This window comes from Pleurodeles waltl, chromosome 2_2 (genome assembly GCF_031143425.1).
Source record: "Pleurodeles waltl isolate 20211129_DDA chromosome 2_2, aPleWal1.hap1.20221129, whole genome shotgun sequence".
Taxonomy (NCBI): Eukaryota; Metazoa; Chordata; class Amphibia; order Caudata; family Salamandridae; genus Pleurodeles; species Pleurodeles waltl.
In genome coordinates, this window is record NC_090439.1 from 980,430,301 (window position 1) to 980,453,207 (window position 22,907).

Consider the following 22,907-nt stretch of genomic DNA (forward strand, 5'->3'; position numbering starts at 1 on the left):
GAAGTTGCAGTTGCCTGTGGGTCCTGGTATACATTGTGTACATTTGTGTGTGTGTATTTTCCTAGGTATTGCTTGGGCGAGTGTGGGCATCTGTGTTTTCTGGGTGTAGTATCTAATGTATGTCTGTGTATGGATGGGTGTGCTGCAGAGGTGCTGGGTGTGGTTGTGTTGCTAGGGGATGTGGTGGTGCATTTAATTGTGGTGGTGGGTGTGGTGTTTGTGGGTGTGCTGGTGGTAGTGGTTGTGCATGTGGGTGTTGTGGTAGGTGTGGCATCTGTGGGTGTGCTGGTGCTGGTTGTGCATGTGGGTGCGTTGGTGGGTGTGGTGTCTGTGGGTGTGCCAGTGGTGGGTGTGGTATCTGCATAGTGTTTGTGTGTGTGCCTGTTTTTTTGCTAAGTTTGTGTTTGTGTACTTGTACTGCTTGGGTGTGATGGAGTGGGTGCGTGCAAAGGAGTGAGTGTTTGGGACAGGGCTGGGAATAGGGATTTGGGATGGGGGAAGGGGGCACAAGGTTGGGATGGTTGGGAGGCTGCAGTCAGTGAGGAGGCTAGACTTTTAAGTGATCTCTGTAGGTCAGACATTGCGCTATGGATGTCTTCTAGGTAGGCTACCATTCCGGAGTGCAGTCTGACATACTGAGATATTCTGTAGGAGAGCTATAGCCTCCTCATTTATTGCAGGCAGGGAGACAGTGAGTGAGGTGCCTGCTTTGAAGAATTGTGCAATTTTGGCCAACTGAGTGGTGCGGGGGTCAAGAAGGAGGGTGGAAAGGGGTCTCTTGGTGGCGGACAGGGATGCAGGTGTAACTGTAGCATTAAGGTCTACCACCACTAGGGATGGGTTCCTGTGGAGGCCTCTGAAGATGATGTTTGTACTCATGGCCTCTGTTCCGGTCCCCTTACCCTCTGTGCCACTGTGTCCCTCAGTGTTGGTGGTCTCAGCACCCAAACCACAGTTGCCAGCTGCTTTCCCCGCCCATAGTAACCAATGTCTCCTCTGCCTGCCCCTACTGATGCTGACATATACAATAGTTGTATTGTATATGTGTAAATGGAACTGATCATGAACTTTGAACACAAAACATTTTCCAAGTCTTCACATTTCACCAGTTTCAAGACCCTCAAACTTAGGTTCTTTATTATCATTATATCATGCAAGTAAGGAACATTTTCGGAAACCATCTGGTCACAGTTTTGTAATTCCCCTTGCTAGCTCCTATATCATGTAAGACCCTGTCTCTTATCCATTTTTATTTCTATGAGGGAGGTTTTTGACACCTCTGATTGATAGGGCTTTCTTGGTTAGATTAGTGAGCTTATGTCAACAAAAATGACATATATCAAAAACACATTTTTATAGTGCGTTTACAAGGCCAGAAAATCTGCATTATTTATATTCACAAAAAGAAAACTATGAATCAATGTGGGTCTGCAAATACTGCAATGCCGTACCAATATTTCGATAAACTGAAAGCCCGTATTCTTTGTCTCCCCATTTCACAATGGTGACACTTCAAGTAACTAAGGTATATTTCAAAGTTACAAAATATTATATGGCTTCTGTACTGAAGTAGCTTAGCAAGATATCACACACTATGTACATACCTATGCTGTTGAAGATATTTAGAAAAATATTTTTGTGATGGATTGACACTTGAATTCAACAGCATAAGTAAATACTTAGGCCTTTATACATTTCTAATCCACTTCAGTACAGAGCAAAGACATGTTCACATTTGACTCCTAAATATCTCTAGTTATTTAAAGTAGGTTTAATCATTCTGTAAATGTTTTACAAAATTTGATGTCTTTCACTTTAGGCAAAAATTAGTTCTATATCACAGTAAAGATTACATACACTGATTCCTACATAATTCTTTTCCATCAAAAACACACATGCAATTCACAATATGCTACAGATTACACCTTGATGCATTTCCACATTTTCCAAATGAGTCATAATTTGGGCCTGATATTGACTTTTGAAAATAGGATACTCCAAAGTATATGTGATAGAACCTTCTATCTTTGAAATTCCCTTTAAGTATCACATTTCTCACCATCAGTGATTTATTGTCTGGACATAACTAAGGACACTAAAATATTTCTTGGAGTATGTGTAACTTTGGCACCAATGTGGATACATTCCTGTCTTTTCAATCAATACAGTTTGCCTACAGAATTCATGTTGGTTGACACATGTGTGAAGGCGTAAGGCTTCATGCCAATCTGCTACTGTCAACATGAACTGATTTGAATCTTGTAGTGAAACATATTCATAACATGCTTTTGAAAATATATGATGCCATTGTACCCATATTCCTGGTCCTTTTGGACCAGACGCTCATTATTGTTTGGTCATTGTAACACCTCACCAATGTGAAGCAGAAGCATCAACTGTATCATAAGTGCTTTGTATGCCATGTGACCTGTAATAGGGTCTACATTACCTACTCACATTTGTGATGACCATTATCCCTGACATAGAGCCATGTGTCTGCTAACAGTCCTTGAATTGTGATAAGGAATCTGGTGGCAACATTTAGCACAAATCATTACACCTAATACATCATCAGACACCTTCTTCAAAACTTACATCTCCAGAACTCCTCATGTGCGTTGGATGTGTGTCAACCTTCATGTTAATACCATACAAAATTGCTGTAAATAAAAAAAGTTAACTAACAAAAATAGCTACAAACTTAACTCACCCCCTTGATGCTGCTGTTGGGCTCTCAACTGCCCATCAAGGTCTGGGTAGGCCACCACAAGGGCGCGGGTCATTAGGTGGTCAGAGTGCAGTGCACACGCTTGCCTCGTGCGAAAGACTGGCCGAGCAGGACTTCAGTTGACTTGCAGGTCCAGTGTCATAGGTCCTCCCACCTCTTCCTGCAGTGCAGGCTGCACCACTTATAGACCCCTAAGGGCAGCACCTTCTTGGTGATGGCCTTCCAGATTTCCCACTTTTGATGGGCGTTGACCCATATGGATGACAGAAAAGAAAGTAAAATATCTTTGGAGTAATTCTGTTTGTCTGTAGTGATGTGGCACAATTTTGTTGTATCTCTCACAAGTATTTCTAAAACAGTCAGCACAGATTATTTATCAACTTTACTAAGACATGAGATGTGTGTTGCTTGGCAAAGTATTGTTTTCCTCTTTCCATTGATAAGTTTTCTTACTCAAATGCAGACATATGAACCCAGGGAGAGATAGAAGATGACAGCCTAACGTCTTCAGACTATTTGCAGACCTTGCCACCATGGAGGGAAGGGACATCATAAAAATACAGATTGAATAGAGAATGTATTCTGGATTTATGTCAACAGCTGGAGCCTGACATTAGTAATGCAACAGCCTTACAAGGTCTTGGAGCGTCAACGTCTAAATGGCACAGACTAGTTTGGTTATGCATGGGTTGGTAAAATTATATAAATTTGGACAAAGAATTGTTACTTACAAATGTATGACACCAATACATTGAGATTTCATTTTTCTAATGTTTCTTAGCAATGGGAAACACATAATCTAATTGTTGTATCTTATTTTTGTTTAAAAAGCATTGATTAATATGTTTTAAAATGATGGTGGAAGGAAGACAAAAATGCATATTCCAATAAATACAACACAAATCTTTGACTTTGTGCTATATGAAATTGTTTTATTAACCAAAAATAGTTTGAGACACAATATCAAAGGAAATAGAAAAAGGAAATACAGTCCATCATGGTGGATTTAACTATTTATGATGTGTTTAAATTGTTTGAAGTCCAATGTACAAAATACAACTGTCTACAAAAAAGGTAAATGTATCCATGAAATAGTCCACAGAGTAAATGGTACTTACATACTGGAGGACATTAGGTGTGGTATCTCTTGAAGGTGGTTGTGGAGATGTTGCATCCTCTCCAGGTGGTCCGGATGACTGGCCCGTCCTGGGAAAGTGGGGTCCACAGTTACATGGACTGGGGTAGGTGGAACAGTTTCCTGTTGTGGCAGGGCCTTTCTGCCAGTGGCTGAGGAAGGTGTATTTCGTCCTGATGTTGAAGGACCACAGACAGGGGTAGATGGTACAGGAAAAGCACTGCACATATGATGATAAATGTCAAACATCATGATAGTCAGGAAGCACAAATTAGAGTTGTGATTCTGCATTTTTACATTGTACTCTCTCCACAGATGCTTCATGTCCTGCAGCGCTGTAAAGATCTGGGCCATTATATTTGGGGATTGTTGTAGTGCTCCCAGGACTCGGTTGATGGTGGTCCTGGTGACAGTTATCCCAGTGGCCGCACTTTGCCCACTGATTCCCTCCCACAACCCCTCCCCCTGCTACCCTGTGCCCTTGAGGCAGTGTGCCCCATCCCACTGGGTCCTGGCAGAACTGGAGGTGGTGGTGGTGTTGGCTCAACAGCAGCCAGGGCTGGGGGGCATAAGATTGGTGGGATGTTCCTTTGGACACAGGAAGTGGAGGTATCTTCATGCTGAGGTGTTATTGTAGCTGGGGTGGGAGGTGTAGGTGTGGGCCGCGTGAGGCTCATTGTAGCTGTCTGCCCACACAGACCAGATGGACCAGGCCGTGCCACATCATCCGGAGTTGTAGGAGTGGTGTCTTCACTGAAGGCTTGATGCTGGTCTGGATTTGAAGAGTCTTCAGTTGCAGACGGTGGTCCACTGGCTCTGGGTGTTGGACCTAAAATGAATTACACACATTATGAAATTAAAAGTCTGGATTGTATCTCAAATGTATCTTCAGCTGCAAATGAAGCAACCTAAAAGTTAAGAATTATGATTAATGGAACGATTAGTCCTTTGTGTGATTTTTATTATTTTACACATGCAGGTTAATTTACACAGATGGAAACTTCAGTAATAATGTTGAAGAAATTTCCTGAAATGGAAAATGTTATTTGGACAGTGTATGTTACATGTACCAGACATTCAGCTCAACATAGTAGTGAGGTGAATTGAGAACTAAAGCATTCCAAGGCCTAGCAGGCTACGAAATACTATAGTACAGCTTATTGGAATTACTGGCATTGGTCATCACATGGACACTGCAAAGTAAATTGTATATCAATATTATCTATATTCAGCATGCCACAGAACGTGATTGGAAATTCTTGATTCAACAAACTATGAACTATGTAAGTAATTACATCAATTCAATGGAGGAAAAAGAAGGTGACAAAATACTAGATCAACACAACAAATGACATATTCATACATAGTATAAAATGGTGAATGCCAAATGCATAACACTTTGCATATGTGCATATATGGAAGGGAGGTTGAGTAACATCACCTTGGAATATTGTTTTCCAGAGACAAAATCAGGGCATCATGGCAGCTTTAGCCATTTGTAAACTTCTCCCTGCCATAGTGAACATCTGAAAAAATGAACAAGTGCCCCAAAAGTTGATGAAAAATAAAACAAATGTGTGAAAAGAAAAAAAAGAGGGAGAAAAATAAATGAACAAAACCTGATGTCTATGTGGCAAATGGGGCATCAAAATACTCTGTTGCAGTGGAATGGCAAAGAATCATGGCCTAAAAAGGAATGTGTTTTATAGTGTGGGAGGTGTTCACAATTGGTTGATATATATCAGGAATGTGTTGCTAGCATCCATCAAATTTTCACAGCCATAGTACAATGCTGAATGGGTCGAGCAACACACTCCCACCATCAAGGGACCGCCACTGGTACACCGCCAGCATAACTGTGATATCTAAATATGGTCAGCACAATCCAGCTGTCCCGACAGCAACGGAGTAGTGCTTGCCGGCACTGGAGTCCGCTGCATTGGCTGTTGGATACTGCTCATGTGACGGAGTACACTCCGTCACCATGGCAGAATATTTGGGACTGCCACCCTGGCGGGAGGGCAGTAGTCCCACCAAGATCTAAATAAGACCCTTAGGGGCATATTTATACTCTGTTTGCGCCGGAATTGCGTCGTTTTTTTTTACGCAATTCCGACGCAAAACTAACTCCATATTTATACTTTGGCGTTAGACGCGTCTAGCGCCAAATTCCATGGAGTTTGCGTCATTTTTTAGCGTGGACACCTACTTTGCGTTAATGATATGCAAGGTAGGCGTTCCCGTCTAAAAAATTGACTCCGAGGCATGTGCGCCGTATTTACACTCCCGGGCAAAATTCACGCCCGGGAGTGGGCGGGTCAAAAAAAATGACGTACGGCCGCTTTTGTGCCGTTTTTTAGCGCCTGGACAAGGCAGGCGTTAAGGGACCTGTGGGCTCGGAAGGAGCCCAGAGGTGCCCTCCCATGCCCCCAGGGACAAACCCTGTCACCCTTGCCCACCCCAGGAGGACACCCAAGGCTGGAGGGACCCATCCCAGGGACATTAAGGTAAGTTCCGGTAAGTATTATTATTATTTTTTTTGTGGCATAGGGGGGCCTGATTTGTGCCCCCCTACATGTCTCTATGCCCAATGACCATGCCTGCCCAGGGGACAGAAGTCCCCTGGGCATGGCCATTGGGCAAGGGGGCATGACTCCTGTCTTTGCTAAGACAGGAGTCATTTCTATGGGGGTTGGGAGTCGAAAAAAATGGCGCAAATCGGGTTGAGGTGAAAAATTTGCCTCAGCCTGACTTGCCCCATTTTTTGGCGCCCAAGCTCCATATCCCCCTACGCCGGCGCTGCCTGGTGTACGTCGTTTTTTTCCACGCACACCAGGCAGCGCCGGCGGCTAACGCCGGCTAACGTCATTGATTAAATACGGCGCCCGCATGGCGCTTCAGAATGGCGTTAGCCGGCGCTAATGTTTTTGACGCAAAACTGCGTTAGCGCAGTTTTGCGTCAAAAAGTATAAATATGGCCCTTAGTGTTGATTATTGAATTACTTTGTGTTGAAGTGTAAGCAGCTTAGTCACTTCCTTTGTACCTAAGCTCAAGTCACACAAGTGCCAACATGCTCGTAAAGGATTTTACATTAGTGTCTTCAAATAATTGAGAATGGCCATTGAGCCCAACCCTCAATTATTTATTCCACTTTTCCCTGAATTCCAGTATTGTTTATTCTTTTGTGACATCTGTGCACCTAGCATTTCTTTTACATCACTTAATTTTGCACATGGCCTGTATAGTAGCCTTCGGTACAATATAACATGGATCACAAAGTTTGTGGAGGAGGAGATGACTTCACTTGTCAGCTATGTTTGCAAGTATACTGAAGCTGGTCACTGATAATCCCTCAAAAGAGAGAAAGGCAGCTAGGCAAAAGTGCCCAGGTAAACTACGCATTGTCTAACTAATGTCAAGTGTTCCTGAAAACAGGTGAGCCACTGCAGGGTTGTAATTTTTCCCATAAGAGAGATCTGTTACATGCTTTTGATATGGACATGGGTGTGGCTTCTACTTGTGACATTGCAGATGTGGAGGGGCAGTCACGTTTCTCTGTTTGTGATGTTGAAACCTGGCAAACATACCCTAGTATGTGGCCTCATATGAACAGTGCTTAGGGTATACTGAAGCAGGGTACAGATTGTGTTTACTTTCAACCTGGATGTGAAGCAAGTGGATCTCAAAATGTTAAAAAAGTCAAAATATGCATTGCCAAAGCCAACTGGGCTAGCTTTGCTAATCTTTGGTAAAACCAATAGCACTGGGCTGCCATCTTGAATTATTATTTTGTTAACTTCCAAGTTGCCCATTATGATAAATTAGGTTGTTGGTTGACTGTGGTGTGAGCTTTGGTCATGCAGCAACCACAATTCTTGTCAGGGTAAGGCACAAGCAAACCTCAAATTAACCTGTGCTCACCCTCTGGTAGCTTGGCACAGAGCAGTAAGGCTTTGCTTGAAGGCAAAGCGTAAAGCATTTGAGCAACATTTCAAACAGTGAAACAGTGAAAACACCACTCAAAAAGATATCACACCTGACTAAACAAATAGAGCTTAATTTAATAAATGAAACAAAACAAACACAACAGAAATCCAATAAGTAGAACTGTAATTATGAATTTTTAAATAATAAAATGTAAAATAGCACTGAGAAGCAAAATGCACCAATCAGGCTTATTTGCTCACACAGGACCGGGAACAAAATCAAAAGTTCAGGCCAACCACGATTGAGCACATGCTGGCTACAGGGACCCATTCCAGTTAGGATTGCTGAACCAAAGTACCTTAAATCTTGGTTGTGGTGCGTTGTGTCAGTTTTGAACCATGCATTAGAGGCAATGTGTTGGTTCTGCTCCATGCAGTTCCGGCAATGTGTCTGTTCCAAGATGAAGCAAGGCTGAGGGGCAAGTTCCTGCTGCATTGATGGTGAGAATCAAGGCGCTTGGGCTTGTGATGCAAAGGCCAGTGTCGAGGATGTGTTGTCCAGTCAAGGCACTGCATCAGCTCTGTTGAGCACATAGGCCGCGATGCTGACTTTTGGCATCATCATCAAGGCTGCTGTCGATCGGGATGCGAGCTCCTTGCGCCAGGAACAGTGGCCTTATGGTGGTTCTGAAGGCAAGGCACTGGTCCCAAGATGTGAGGTGCAGCTGCGAAAGGAGTCTGGTTGTGTAGGTTCTGACCTTCACAGTAGAGGTGAGGCATCAGTTCCGTTCCCCGCAGCTGTGTCAATTCTGCTCCCATACAGATGATGCATCAGTTCAACTGGACCAAACACCTTAGGCTCACTTGCAAGATTCTAAGCCTGAGGTGGCACCTCTTGGCAGGGCAGACTCAAAGATGACATATTTCAGGTGCAAGAGCAGGCTGATTGGAAATCTTTCATTTCCTTGAGACTTCAGATCAGGAGGCTAGCCAACAAGCCCTTAGAGTCATTCTGGGTTGGAGAGATGCAGGTCCTGTCCTTATCACTCCCAGGCAAGAGAGCAGCAGGCACAGATCACCACATCAAAGCAGGAGTTAAGCAAAAAAGCAGTCCACTAGCAGCAGTCACAGATCAGCACATCAAAGCAGGATTCCTGCAAAACAGCAGTCCAACAGAGTGACAGCCCTTCAGCAGCTCAGCAGTCTTTCTTCCTGGCAGAGTACCCACAGGTCCAGATGTTTACTCGTGGTGGTGTCGAAGGGCCAGTACTTATTCCCATTTGGGTCTTTGAAGTGGGGGAGACTTCAAAGATATGTCTTTGAAGTTCACAGATTCCCTGCCCTTCCTGCCCTGCCTCCACACCCGCTACAAGGGGTTATGCAGCCATTTGTGTGTGGACAGGACACAGCATTCAGGAATAACTGAGGCTGTGCCCAGCTCCTCCCTTCCATCCTACCCAGGGTGGCCCATCAAGGCCCATCAGGTCACACCTAAGCTCCCATTGTGTGCAGCTGTCTAGGAGGAACACACAAAGCCCAGCTGTCACCCCACCCCAGACATGTGATTAGAGAAAGACAGTAGGCACCAAATGGTTAAAGTAAGTAAATGCCAACTTTCTAAGTGTCATTTTTAGTATTTCAATTTAAAAATCTAACTTCACCATAAGCTAGGATTTTTAAATTGTGATTCCAGCGACACCAAACTTGGGGACGGGGGTGTTATTTCTTCTTATTAGGAAATTATGCTTATAAGGTATAATATGGTAATTCCAGTGTTATCCTATAGAAGAGGAAGGCCTTGCAGTAGTGAAAAATGGATTTCATTTTTCACTACTAGAAAATGTGAAACTTAAAATTACATGTCCAATTTTTTAAATACACTACACCCTGCCATTGGGGCTGTCTAGGGACTCCCTTAGGGGTGAGTTATATGTATTAAAAAGGATGTTTTGGGCCTGGCAAAGGGTTTATGCCAGGCTGAAATGGCAGTTTAAAAGTACACATCCAGGCTCTGCAATGGCAGGCTTGAGGCATGCTCAAAGGGCTAATTAAGTGGGTGGCACAACCAGTGCTGCAGGCCCACTAGTAGCATTTAATTTTGAGCGCCTGAATCATGTAGTACAATTTACTAGGGCTTACTAGTAAATTAAATGTGGAAATTGGGTAAGAGACAGTTCTACCATGGTTTAAGGAAAGAGCACAAGCACTTAAGCACTGGTTAGCAGTGGTAAAGTGCACAAAGTCCGAAGACTAACAAAAACAAATTAAGCAATAAAGGTGTAGCAAATAGGCAAAACATGTGGGATTGACCTTGCAGACAGGGCTAGGTCAAACAACCATCATGATGCATCTGGATGGAGGGTGTAGCCTGTCTTGTAAGTATAGAAAAAAATGCCGCAATATGGCCAACCAATATTTTCTAAACTTCCAAGATGGCTTCCACGTTGCAAGTAAATGCAACGTGGGAGTCATCTTGGAAGTTTAGAAACTAATGCTCCAACATGGTTAATGCTGCTACTGTTGGCTTTGCCAATGCTTGTAAAATTGTGGCACAGACATATCAAAAGCCAATAGCAGTGGGCAGCTGGTCTACAGACTTAGGCCCTCATTACGACCCTGGCAGTGGGTGATAAAGTGGCAGTAATACCACCAGCAGGCTTGCAGTAAGTACAGCCAAATTATGACCATGGCGGTGATAACTCCAATAGACAGCCAAGGTACTGCACCAACTGCCAGGGCGGAACAACAGTCACCATAGCAGTAGCCACCTACAGCCAGGTGGAAGACAAAGTTCCGCCCACCATATTAAGACACACAAATCCGCCACCTTTTCCGGGGTGGTACCAACGCCATCAAAAGCTTGGCGGAAACAGAGCAGAAAGTGAAAAGACTCACCATTGGAGAAACAGGCAGCACCACGCTGCCATGGAACCCGAACTGCAAGTATTCCCAATGATCTCCTAAGTTATGCTCCACCTGGAACACCAACGCTGATGAAGACGACGAAGGTGAGTATAGCTGCCTAGCACAGAAGGGAGGGAGAGAGGAAAATGACAGTGACACACACACGAACCACACACACCCAACATACACATGCCATACACACAACCAGATGCATTACAAAAACAATTTGACCCAGAAAATCTGCAGAATAATGCAAGTACAACAGGAATTTACAAAAGTGATTGTAATCAGATCAACCATAAAATCAACACTCCGATTTGGCCAAGAAATAGATACGTACACTTGCTGTCAAATAGGCAGGCACCTCAGGAAGGGGTGGGGAGCACCTCAGCCGGATGCGGGAACAGGCCCACTGGTTCTGGAGGGGGTAATGTGCCCTGTGTTTTGTCCTGGGGAGTGCAAGGCCACAGTCTCTGGAGTGGGTGTCTTCCCCAGTGGTTCTGGAGGGGGCAACATGCCCTGTGCTCTTTGTCCTGGGGAGTGGAAGGCCACAGTCTCTCGAGGGGGTGTCTACCCCACTGGTTCTGGAGGGGGCAACATGCCCATTGCTTTGTCCTGGGGAGTGCAAGGCCACAGTCTCTCAAGTGGGTATCTTCCCCTCTGGTTCTAGAGCGGGTAACATGCCCATTGCTTTGTCCTGGGGAGTGCAAGGCCACAGTCTCTCAAGTGGGTGTCTTCCCCACTGGTTCTGGAGGGGCAGGCCGTACACAGTAGCCCCTGGAGGCTGGACTACGTGGCATCAGCCGGTGGTGATGGCTGCATGCTGGTTGTGGTTGGGGGAGGCTCCTGGGTAGCTCCTGCACTCTCTGGTGGCTGCACTGTGGTGGTGGTTGGTGGAGGCTCCTGCTCATCCCCTACACTCTGTGATGGCTGCACAACCATAGCTGGTGGTGGGGGCCCTGTGACAGCTGGTGGCGGGGTTTGGCTGACTGCTTCCACTGGCATAGATTGCCTCCTCTCCTCCTGCTCATGGGTTGGTCATCCCTTACCCTTTTCTGGCAGGGGTGGATGGGCTCTTCCCCCCATGTCCCTGGTGGTGCAGGCTCCTTCCCGTTCTTTGTAGCTGGTGCAGGCTCCTTCCCTTTCTTCACAGCTGGTGCAGGCTCCTTCCCTTTCTTTGCAGCTGGTGCAGGCTCCTTCCCCTTCAGTAGTGTTGGTCTGGAATCTCTACCATCACGAGCAGGTGGTGCTACCACTGGCCCGTGGACTGTTTGGCTGAGGTGCTGGGCTGGGTCCTTGCTACCCTGCCCATACATGCAGGTGTGGGAGTAGGGAAGAGGTCAATCATGGAAAAGCAAAGCTTTTTCAGTACATTGGGGTGGGAAGAGGGTAATGGGAGTGGAGGATGAGGGAGTGGTTGTTGGAGGTGTATGTCTGCTGGATTCGGGTGCAGGTGCATGGGCTGTATGCTGTTATGAGGTGAATGGCTGTTGGGTGTCTGAATGCTTGCGTTTGTGTCCTTTGGGGGGGGACACACACAGTGGGAGAGGATACAGGGGACACGTGCATGGATGTTGTGGAGTCGTCTGCCAGTGAGGTGTGTGTTCTGATTGGTGTGGTGGTGATGCTGGTAGTGGATATTGATGCAGTGCATACAGGTGTGAGTGTAGACATAACTGGGTGGGAGGTGGAGGAGGAAGAGGAGGGGGGATAGTGGACACAGTGGATGTTGTCGTGTCTGCAACTGAACGGTGTTTGTGTGAGTGCCTGTGGGATGAAGTGTGGTGCTTGTGTTTGCCTGTGCCACTCTTGTATGTTGTCAAGTGTGCATGCTCGTTTGTATGTGTGCTTGGGATGGGTTGGGGTTGAGGTGAATGGGACTGGGAAGTGGAAGTTGGAGAGGGGACGGATGAAACAGGGACAATGGCTACCATCAGAGAGGAGGCCAGAGCCTGAATCGATCTGTGTTGGGCCGCCAATCCACTGTGAATGCCCTCCAGGAATGCATATGATTACTGCATCTGGGATGCCAGCCTTCTGGATGGCATTCACAATGGTTGACTGCCTTACAGAGATGGATCTCAGGAGGTCAATAGCCTTCTCACTCAGAGCAGCAGGGCTGACTGGGGCAGGGCCTGAGGTGCCTGGGGCGAGGGAGATGCCCACCCTCCTGGGTGAGCGGGCACAGGCAACTCACTGAGGGGCCACTGGGAGGGGGGTGCTGGTACTGGGTGGTGGCTGTACCTGCAGCTGGGGTGGTCTCAGAGGTGTCTGTCACCACCAGAGAGCTCTCATCGGAGGAGGTATCAGAGTCTGTGTTGTCCCCGCCAGTCTCCGCCATGGTGCTCCCTTCGCCCTCCGTCCCACCGGTGCCCTCAGCATCGGTGGACTCTGCCTCCAGGGTCCTCTGGGATGCAGCTCCCTCTGTCACCAGTGCCTCTGCTCCTCCGCCAGATTATGCTAATGCACATAAGGACAGGATGACAAAACAAGAAGGGAGAGAGAGAGAGAGAGAGAGAGAGAGAGAGAGAGAGAGAGAGAGCAACTAAGGATAGACAGTGTCAATGACTGCACCAACAGTGCGGTTGGCGTACACAGCACCCTCACACACAGGGAAGAGGCCTATGCATGATGCATGGCACTACCAATGAAATGGCTAGTCACCAAGGAATGAGGATGGGCACATACCGCCAACTGCAGCACACCCGAGACCGACGCTGCCCTGCCCAGAAGTGAATACTAACATGCTAGGTAAGCAGTATTTCACATTCAAACCCTTAGCCACCAGAGGACCAATGCTGCTATGTCTGGCCTGGCCTAGGGGCACCCAATGACACACAACCACCACCCAGATACCACCCCACCAGCCGTACGTTGCAATGATAGCCACTGTACTCACCCCCTTGTGTCAGCTGTGATGCCCTCAAGCGCCCATCCAGCTTAGGGTAGGCCACCGCCAGTATGCGGGCCATCAGGGGTGTCGGACACCTCTTCCTTGTTGGGAGGCCATCCCCAGCTGGGCTTCCACAGTCTTCTGTGCCCAGCGTCTCAGGTCCTCCCACCGTATGCGACAGTGGGTGCTCCGCCTGCCATAGACCGTAGGGTCTGCACCTCCTTGGCGATGGCACGCCATATTACCTTCTTTTGATGGGCGCTGACCTGCAGAGGCAATACAGACAGGAAAACACCATTAGACAAACAGTCCAGCCTGTCACACATATGGCCAACCGTACCTGTTTGCATCACCTTTGACACACACCCAGCCCAGACCACAACATGTACTCCGCCAAGAGGACATCCACTCACCCCCTCACACGAGGCCTTCACACACAACCCCATGCATTCATGCCACATGCACCGTGCCCACAATGTACTCACCAGTTGGTCTGTAGGCCCATACAGCAGTCCGTACTGGGGTAGGACCCCATCCACCAGTCGCTCCAACTCCTCAGAAGTGAAGGCCGGTCACACGAGCCATGGTAGGTTCCAGACACAGGTCACAGCAGCGCATGCAGTGTAGGTCCTCTCCTATGGAAGGTCAGGAAACAAGTGAGGAATCAGATAGAAAATGGTGGTCATGTCCGCGGCGTTGCATACCGTCACCATCGGCGTAGATCACCATTGGCCACTGTTCCCCATAGGGCCCAATATAAACCAATGAGGAATTGCACAGCGGTTCACAACCGACCTACCGCCACGGCGCCCAATGTCAGCAGCATGTTCCTCCACAAAGGACAGGCAGTCGCCATTTCAGGGGTGGTGAACAGGCCTATTGATACTTGCTGCATCACAGGATAAATAGGCACATACATCACTAATTACACTGTCCCATAACATGTTTGCACATTGTGGAGTTCAGTTGTGGCTCCATTGTTTAGTTTGTGACAACCTACTCACTCTTGTGTCTCTTAGATACCTACCGCTGCAGATGAATAGGAGATGAAGACATACCCCCGTTTACAGACCCCTGGTGGAATTGGAAACACTGCAGGACAGGCACATAATACTCAACTATAGACTTGCCAGGGCCACAATCACAGAGCTTTGTGCCCAATTGGAACCTGACCTGATCTCAGCTATCTATCCCACTGGGATCCCCCCTCCTATGCAAGTCCTATCAGTGCTCCATTTCTTGGCAACTGGTTCTTTCCAAGTGACAGTGGGCTTGGCAGCAGGAATGCCACAGCCAATGTTCTCAGTCTTGCTAACAAGAACGTTGTCTGCCCTTATAAAACACACATGCAGCTACATTGCTTTCCCCCAGGTGGAGGATTTGCATACTATGAAGGCTGGTTTTTATGTAATGGGACATATCCCCAATGTAAGTGGGGCGATTGACGGAACACATATTGCATTTGCCCCCCCACCAGAAAGAACAGGTGTTCAGGAATCGTAAGAGTTTCCACTACATGAATGGAATGTGCTGATGGTGTGCTTGGCGGGCCAGTACATCTCCCACATCAATGCTAAGTATCCTGGGTCAGTGCATGATGCCTTTGTCCTAAGGAATAGCAGCATCCCAAATGTTATGTCCCAACTACAGAGGCACAGGGTGTGGCTTATAGGTGAGCCCTGGTTCCCACCCAGTATATGTTGGTGTATGCCTATGGTGTTGGCCATATAGGATAATGTGTGGCTAAATGTTGTCCCTAAATATTTGAAGGTGACTCTGGTTACCCAAACCTATCATCAGGACAAGGGCAGAAGAATGTTATAATGAGGCACATGGGTGAACCAGAAGGATCATTGAAAGGACCTTCGGCCTCCTGAATGCCAGGTTCAGGTGCCTCCATCAGACAGGTGGATCCCTGTGCTACTCACCCAAGAAGGTCTGCCAGATAGTAGGTGATGATGCATGTTGCACAACCTCGCCCTCACACACCATGTACCTTTTCTGCAGGAGGATGAGACTGGAGATGTCCCTGTGGCAGCAGTGGACCCTGAGGTCAGTGGGGATGAGGAGGCAGAAGATTAGGATGTGTACAACAGAACATCAGTGAAATGTCAGTACTTCCAATGACACACAGGTGAGACAGTGCAACTTCACATTTCTATGAGTATTGATGTATTCGGTGTGGCATTGGCATGCTGGCATTACCCACTTCTTTCCCCTACTAACTGTTACCTATGGATGTTCAGTTTGCAGATGTTGGTGACATGACGACATTATCCTGGTGTGATCACAACATCCAGCTACAGGTCATTTATTCTATGCTCATTCTATGTACAGTTCATTTGCAATGGTTGTAGGTGTTTCAATCAATACAACTTTGCAATACATGAAATACTAGTTTATTCCAACGGTGTTTATTGTAGCGCTACAGTATTGAGGGGAAGGTGCAATGGAATGCGGTGATGATGGAGGATGGTCCAGGGTATTGTTCCAGTCTGTTTGTAGCACAGGTGCATTGTCCATGGGGACATAGGAAGGGGAACAATGGCAGTTCAAGGTGGACAAGGTGACTGAGTGGGACACAAGGGGGACAATCAGGAGAGTCTCATTTCCTGGCGGTGGTCTTGGCAAGTGTCTCTGGCTTCTGTCTGGTTCACAGGCAACGTCTGCGGGGTGGTTCACCTTCTGCAGGGGCAGGGGTGCTGGTGTTCTGTGGGTTCTGTGGTGGGGCCTCCTAGCCACTAGTTGCAGCGGAAGTGGAGGGCTGTTCAGATGACTAGCTAGTGGCAGGGGCCCGCTTGTGTGCTGTTGCCTCCCCCATGATGTTGGCCATGTCTGCCAGCACCCCTGCTAGAGAGATCAGGGTGTTGATAATGGCTTGCAAGTCCTCCCTGATCCCCTGATACTGTCCCTCCTGCAGCCGCCTGTTCTCCTGCACATTGTCTAGGATCTGGCCCATCGTGTCCTGGGAATGTTGGTATGCTCCCAGGATCTCAGAGAGTGCCTGTTGGAGAGTCGGTTCCCTGGTCCTGTCCTCCCCCTGGTGCACAGCAGTCCTCCCAATGTCCCGTTTGGCCTGTGCCTCTATCCCCTGAACGGTGTGCCCACTGCCACTGACCCCAGGTACCTGATTTTCTTGTGGGTGAGGTGTGGCCTGGGTCCCTCTACAGGTGGGCACACTGCTGATAGATGTGTCCTGGGGACATAAGTGTGGTTATGCTGGGTGGGTGCTGTGGTGTTGGATCCTGATGGGGAAGGTTTTGTGGTGGTCTGTGACTGGGCTTGGGTGACCGACTGTCCAGTGGTCCCTGATGGGTCAGGTAGATCGTCCAGATCCTGAAGTCCAGAGTTACTGTCATTGCTGTGAGCCTTTTCTGTTGGGGGACTTGATAGTGGTGGCACCTCCTCTCCAGTGATATTGGCTGGGGTACCTGTGGGGATGTAAGTGATGTTTTATGCTTCAGGTGTCTGACATTCATACTCCTGTGGCTTCCCCTCTATGGTTGTTTCCCTGCCAGCTTTTGCTTGTGTATGTTGGTGTATAGTGGTTATGATAGTTTCCCATGCTGTACATGCTTTGGTGATGAGTGTCCATGCAGGGCTGGGAGGGCTGTCCATGCATTGGGATTAGTGTGATCTCATGGTAGAGTGTGTGGGATGGAGTGGAGTGATGGGAGTGAGGGTGAGGGTGTGTGAGAGTGATGGGAGTGAGGGTGAGGGTGTGTGATGGCATGCAGGTATGGGGGTGATAATTATCAAAAGTTGACTTACCAGTGTCCAGTCCTCCTCCGACTCCGGCAAGTCCCTCAGGATGCAGTAATGCCAATACTTGCTCCTCCCATGCTTGAGTTGTGGGGGAGGAGGTGGAGACCACCACCAGTCCTTTGTATAGCGAGCTGGTGTCTTGCAGCTATGGAACGTACCTTCCCCCTGTAGGTCGTTCCACCTCTTCCTGATGTCGTCCCTTGTTCTTGGATGCTGTCCCACGGCGTTGACCCTGTCCATGATTCTCTGCCATAGCTCCATCTTCCTTGCAATTGATATCTGCTGCCCCTGTGCTCCAAAGAGCTGTGGCTCGACCCCGACGATTTCCTCCACTATGACCCTTAACTCCTCCTCAGTAAAACGGGGGTGCCTTTGTGGTGCCATGGGTGTTAGTGAGAGAATGTTGGGTAATGTGTTGTAGTGTGTATGGGTGTGAGTGGTGTGTGTGTCTAGTAGTGCTCTTCTTCTCAATCTCCTGGTGGCAATAGTTGTTGGTAAAGGGTGGTATGTTTTAAAGTGGTGTGGGTGAGTGGGTGTGGTGTGTGTATTGGTGCCGGATGTGTGCTGTTTGAATTGGCCAATGTGGTGTTGTTTGGTATGTGGGTGTCCATTCTGTGCGCAGCGGTATGTACCGCCAATAGTTTTACGCTGTTGAATATCCGCTGTGGTGATTCATGGGTCAAAATGTGATGGGCATTGTTCTGTTGGCGTAACGATGTGGGTTTTGGGACCACAAGTTTATCACTGACCTTTGGTCTGGCGGATTTGTGTATGTGGCTGTATTCTGTCGGATTGGTGTGTGTGTCATAATATGGTGGACGGATATTCGCCAGTGTGGCGGTAAGTTGGCAGCCGTCAGCACGGTGGTAAGCGGGATTTACTGCCAATGTCATAATGAGGGCCTTAGTATCTATACTTTCAAGACGCATATCATACAGCATCAATGTAACATGGTGTCCAAATTGAAGTATAAAAAAATAACAATTCAAGATCACCACCTGTTATTATTTGCATTACTTTTGTCAGCACAATTCTACAAGCATTTGTTAAGCCAAACGTGGTAGCAGGGGGTAGTAGTCGGAGGGCTGGGAGAGAGAGGTGGTGAAGGAGGCACATGAGTACTAGTTGTTAGAGGTAGAGGAAGAAACAGATATGGTGGTTTAGTGAAGGTAAAGAGACCGAGAGAGAGAGTGAGAGAGAGGATAGGGAAAGATATGCAGTCCCATCAAGAGCTAAAATTCAAATAACACAGAAAAATGCAACTAGAAAATAGGGCCAGATGTAGCTTTTACTGGTTGCAATTATACTTATTGATCATTTTTTTATATTCCAAAATGTTGTGGGTTGGAATCAGACCAACTTCAAGAATATCAATGAGGAAGGTTGCATATAGAGACTCACTATGATTGGAGGCCATCACATAGATGATGGCATGCTGGGGTCAGCAGACAACCATCTCTGTGAATACTTTTAAGGACAGTAAACCTTTTCTTTTTTAAATAACAATACAGCTCTTTTTCCTAAAACAAAAAACCGAGATTGCATTTCATACGAAAAATGTAACATTTTTGATTGTTTAAGAGTTGGCAGAGGTCCACTGTAGCACTGCCTTTCCCTTTGGCAAATGTGTAACCACCACCTTTGAGGTTTTGGTAAAATATCAACGTTTTATAATATAAAACGTTTTGCAACTGGATTTCAGGTTGTAAAAAAATAAGATACCAGCATGGTATTTGCAAGAGATAATTACAGCATGCCTCTTTCCGATACCAAAATGGTATCCGTTTGGTATCCCATTTTAGTAGTTGGAAAAACTTTTTTGACTCCTAAAATGGGATTAGTCGTAAGAAAAAGCATTTTAACGATCACCAATGCCAAATTGGGGCATTTATAACTGTTAAAATGCTTCATACTTTTTAGTCCAGAGCAGTGAAAGAATGCACTCAACCAATCAAACACCAGTCAAAAAGCGGTTGGAAACCTAAATGCTCTATTGGCAAGACAAAAATAGGATTAGAGAGGAAAGCCATCAGATCAGGGGCATTGATTTGAAATAGACAGGAAAGCTATCCATACCTGAGGAAGGGGCAATCCAGAAGCCCCCTCTATTTGTTGAAGATGCCTCTAGCAGGAACAGAAGAATTACACTGTGTAGTGGAAAAATAGTACGTATATGTGGTTTGTTTTGTGAAAGCTGGAGAGAGCACAAGTACCAATTGACACCAAGAACATGTTGCGATAAAGTGATTACAAAAACATAAGGGATAACCACTGCAATTAACATTGTCATATTTTATACATATCTCTTATGTAAATATTAAATTATATTGTCTGATTGTCTTGAATCTGGAAAGAAAGACCTCATATATGACATAATGACAGTTGAACAGGCCTGATTAGGCAAAGAGATTAGTTAAACTGTTTTGGGAAAGTGATCTCTTCAGCCACGTCTACTCTAATCAAGTTCTAACAACAATGTTTACTGACTAGTGCTTAGTTGGAGTATTCTAGCATACTTACTTTTTTCAGATGACAAGTCAGAAGAGGAGCCACTCAGTTGCCTAAGGGTGCTGAAGGTGGAGAACCAGCATTACTGGAGGCCACGTCTTCTCAAGCATCACCAGCAAGCCAGGTGGCAGGCACAAGTGGACCAAATTGCAGGAGGCAATGACATTAGTTCGGGACAGCCAACATCAATGCCATGCTCGCCAGTTACAGCCACAAGTATTGAAAGAGGATGCCCATGCACCGAAATAAGACCCTATCAACGCTACTGGCACAAAACCTGCATTCTCTAATGACGCCAAGATCGTGTGGGCCGCTCTACCAGCAAATAACAAGGACTAGCTAACAAGCTGCAAAATCAAAATAAAATGCCTTCCACCATGCTAATGCCAAGTAAATTCTTAAACTGTGTTTTCGCTCTCTATCTCTAGGAATTGTAAGAGGGTGTATTGAGGCTAGGAAGGGAATAAGGTGAAGTAGCTGGGGTGTGGTTTGCTCGACCTTTGGGGGGAGGCGAAGTTAGCTACAGGGATTCTTTTAGAGCATTTGTGCTTTGAGGTAGGGGCTAAGGTGAAAGTATAGAAACATTTTCGTTACCTAGAAAAGTATTTGGAATTTTTATTATTAAAGTGATCCCACCGTGATCTGAATATGCAACACTGACTGTTAAGTTGCTAAAATTTCACATCTAGTTTAATGAGATGAGAAAATGACCGAGACAATTAAAAGTGACAATCACACCAACCATAATAAGCGTTCAATCTCAAACCACTTTCTTTAGGTGATTGTGGTAAAATGATCGGGCGCATCAGCAGCTTCGGGTTTTTTTTCTCAAATAAAACGCACTCACACATGGCCAGGCCAAAAATAATATATTCTTGAAATCTGATTAGTGAATGGCATTGTGATTGCATCACCTAATTATTGCTTTGTATCCCCATGTTCCTCACTGCAAAATCTCTCTGCTCTTATTGCATAAAGTGTTCTAGTATTTAGATCGGTATATTAATACTTTCCATTTGGAGGCATCCTAGTAAGCAACCATATAGATTTCTTCAGAATATTGAAAGGATGCCCTAAGCAGAATCTGACTGTTTTGTGAACTGTTTGCCACTCGTGGCAGTCTGTGTAATGTCAACAGATTTCCAGCTCAATCTTAGCATTGTATTTTGAGACAGGTTAGTTTATAACACAACATGAAGGGATAGAAAACAAACTATCACTGCACTGTTTATCTCCCAAAATATCCGAAAGTAAGATGTTCTTGTCTGGCACAGTCTATGCGAAATTTGGATGTGACTTTTGTATGTACCATAACCCCCCCCCCCTTCCAAACGTAAGATAGACTGACAAGGGAAATGGAAACTGCAGCACAATAAATCTCTCAAACAGTGTAAGGGGGTTGGGAAAGAAGTTGACTACCTGGGAAGGGGTAATTGGGTAGGAGTTTGTGATGAGATCATATCATTATGCTTGCTACCTATACAGCCAATCAACTGTATTCATTGAATAGCTTTGATGTACAATTTGTTTATCTTAGTATCATTAGTTATTTACACAAGTGATTTAAATGAGCAACACATAATTATGGTTATACCTACTTGCCAATTGAATCCTCACCTTTGCTTCAGATTAGGAACAAAGTGAAATGTGGTAGTGTAGCCTACTCGCACAAGGCATCTTTCCTAATGATACACCCTGCTCAAGTGAATGCAATTTCATTCAGTTGTCATATTAGCTTAAAATATGTTTTCGTGACTGACACATATAAGCTATATGACACTTAAAATGTGTATGAATAGTATATTCCAAGAACCAAGAAACCACCAGAGTAACCCACCGAGACACATAAACTATGCACACTTGAAATTGCAGAGATTTCCAAAGGCTTAAACGTCAGAAAAGGGAACCAAGCTAGTGGAAAAAAACCTTCTGATAATCAAAACGTCAGCCTGTAAGACTCAAACTGATAAACATGACACATCATTAAAAAAAACATCAGTTTTATGTGGACTACCGTGATAGACTTTTTTCTTACACGTAACATGCTTTAGAGTTTTTGTTTTGAATTTCATAGTATTACATGCAGCAGGGTATCTCAGTCAGTCAGTCAAAGAAATGTTTATTTAGACTTTTTGTCCTTAAACTTATACATGTATTAACATAAATATACATTAAACCATTCGTTAAAATAGAAAAAGACATATTTTTGATAAAAAATCTGCAAATAAATCATGCATCATAAAACATGCTATCCTATATGCACATAAAAACATTATTTACCACAATCATACATCTTCTAATAGCACAAGCAATGTCCAAATAAAGCATGTCAAGTAATAACTTGGCTGCTTGCACTTGATGTTTCATACCATACTCTAAAAAAACTGGATCTAAAATCATTTTCAGTAAAGTTAAAACCTTTAAACAATCTAATAAAATGTGCAAAATATTGCATTTAGTATTTAAACCACATATACAGTTCCCCCCTGTATCTTTCATCATTATTTGCATTTTCTCATTAGAATAACAAGGGTTAATTCCAATCCTTGACAATAACAATTAATTTCTAAGGTGGAGGTTTGGTAAAATGTCTACATACGGAAACCAGCTCAATTCTGCCATGAGGTGTACATAACATGAACGGATATCTTCCCCTCAAGATACTGTTGATCATAATTTCGCAACAATTCTTTACTCATTATCCTGAGTTCACTCTTAGCAACCTCTCTACGCAGATACTGTGGGTGCCACTTAACTTCTACGTACCAAGTAACTTTCTCTAAACATTTTCTTACCCCATTAACCTACAGCAGTTCACTTTTATGAATTACATTCTTGCACCTTTGGGATACCTTGTTCTCCTTCCCTGTGTTCAGCTGCTGCCAAAATCTGATCACCCTCATTCTGGCTGGTCATTTTATGACACCAATCCCATCTCCATTCGTATGGCATATGTCATGGAAGACCTAGGTGGGGACAATAAACGTCTTGAACATTTTCCCTCCTCCACATCCCACTCCTTCTTTCCACTTATCTATGCAATTCTG

The 22,907-nt window shown here is 45.5% G+C and overlaps 1 long non-coding RNA gene across 1 annotated transcript in view; it reads left to right on the forward strand.

Moving 5' to 3' along the window:
• The window catches only part of LOC138274432 (uncharacterized), a 108,249-nt gene extending 88,023 nt beyond the window's left edge, over positions 1-20,226 (forward strand). Inside the window, exon 3 of the long non-coding RNA XR_011200381.1 lies at positions 19,882-20,226. This is a non-coding gene — a long non-coding RNA (uncharacterized lncRNA). The remainder of the gene's footprint in view (positions 1-19,881) is intronic.
• The last annotated feature ends 2,681 nt before the right edge of the window (positions 20,227-22,907 follow it).